The sequence below is a fragment of the Chrysochloris asiatica genome, unplaced genomic scaffold (assembly GCF_000296735.1).
Source record: "Chrysochloris asiatica unplaced genomic scaffold, ChrAsi1.0 scaffold00033, whole genome shotgun sequence".
Lineage (NCBI taxonomy): Eukaryota > Metazoa > Chordata > Mammalia > Afrosoricida > Chrysochloridae > Chrysochloris > Chrysochloris asiatica.
Window position 1 is genome coordinate 2,449,026 of NW_006408551.1, and position 2,121 is coordinate 2,451,146.

The following is a 2,121-nucleotide window of genomic DNA, read 5'->3' on the forward strand; positions in this document are numbered from 1 at the left end:
ATCAGTTTTACATTCAACAAATCATACACCTTGTTTCATTACAATGATTATAATCCCCTCCATGTACCATCAGTTAACAGTATTTCTCTCCACTTTAGCGTTAAAAAAAACAAAAAGAAAAACCACTCAGACATATAATTTACATCTTCAAAGGGCACATTCTGCAAGTCTGCCTCCTGGCCACCAGCTCTTAGTCCCTATCTTCCCATGAATCTAGTGTCCTCAGCCATTCCCCCTCTCCATGCCCCCATCTCTGCCTTCTTCTCTAGATAAGGTAGGGCATTCTGCTTGTGCTCTTCTCCTTCATGGTCCTAGGGTCCTCTGTTTCTGAACTGTAAGATTAACCACTCCCATGTTTTTGTAACAAAATTTTTACCTTTAAAATTGTGACAGTTGCAATTAGTCATGATAACAATTATTCACTATTGAAGCATACAAATTTCATCCCCATTTCTTTTCACCAGACACATAGACAAGATGAAAACTGTTCAGCGGGGACTCTTTCTTTCCCCCCATACTCTTAAACTCCCTCTTGAAACCTTGTAAGCCAGTCACTTCCTGCCTTTATTGCCCCCTCATTTTAGGTAGCCAATGTCTAAGTTGCCTGTCCCTATCTACCCTGTGTACAGAGGGGATAGCATTGATACTTGATGTGAAGACTCCTTCCCTCTCTGTTGGTATTTAGAATAACTACCTGAGTATAAGGAGCTCTGGTAGTCCAGTGGTTACGAATCGGGCTGCTAACCTCAAGGTCGACGGAAACTACCAGTGGTTCCGTGGGAGAAAGATGAGGTGTTCTGCTCCTGCAAAGATTTACAGCCTCAGAAGCCTTGTGCAGGATCACTATGAGTCAGAACCGATTCCACGGTGCTTAACAACAACCACCTCTCTGAGTATAGGTCAGGTTCATCAAATTATAGCAATTTACCCTTGTTTCCTTTATCAAAAAATTTTTTTTTTTTTTGTAATCTTCCTCTAGTCGAGTTCTGATTATTGAGCCATCAAGGCTAGGTCAAATGGGTACTGTATGCAAGTTTGGGTGTTCTTATGCATCTCTCCTCACTTCATATCAGCTGGATGCTTCACTCTCAGCCCTAGCCCTCTGTGGCTATGTCCTTGTCCATAGGCTCAAGTGTTCTCAGGTCTCACCACACTTTGGACCAATCAGCCCTTCCTTTTCTCTCTCTCATCTCCAGGACAATGGGAGTCAGTGGATTGTGGGTGAACTCAGCCCATTTCTTTATTGCTGCCTTTCCCCCTCTTCCACTCACCAGTAGATCAATGTGATCACCAGCAAGCTTACATGCTTGTTTGTGTGTTCCCTTTGAGTTTCAGTCTTAGAGGGGAGTTTTTCCTGAAGGCACTTACTTGATTGCTAGCCTTGATGTCTTCTTGGTAAACAGCTTGCTTATTCTTGTAGTAGCCAGTCATGCTGACAATTTTGTTCTAGGTTTTTCCTGATGATCTTTGAAGATGTATCTTCTGTCACTGGAGCTGTTCCAGGCTGGTCTTCTTGTCCTTTCTAGTGGGAATGTCCCACCTCATAAGGCTCTGGATGAGACTCAGCATTCCACCTAAGGTCCGATACTCTATAAAGGCTTTGCATGAGGCCTATTTCACTGGGCAAGTTGTAGAACCTCTTTTAGGTATTACAATCAATTATAGGCTGAAGGTGGGCTTACAAGTTTTCTCTAATCATGTCTCCCAACATTCCTTTCTATCCCACTCAAGTGTCTATTTTACAATAGTAGGCAAGGGAAACTAATATTCATAAGGTAGTCAAGGATTTTAGTATTATTTACCCTCTTCAAGCTATACCTAGATCCCTGTATCCCAGAACCCTGTTGTTCCAAGGTTGAGCATGCATCACTGTTTACCTCTGTCCCACTTAGGCCATGCAAACCTGTCTCATTGTTCCCCTATCTATCTTGTTCTCCCGCCTCCTCCCCATTCTTGTATTGCCCTCCCCAACACCCGAACTAAACCCCCCATGCCAACCCCATTGTTGTGGTTACCTTATATACCATTAATTCTTCCCTCCATTTAAGACAGACTATTTCATCTTGTAATCTACCTTCCCTTCCCACCACCTGGATCTCTGTTCCTCTGTGTTTACCTTCT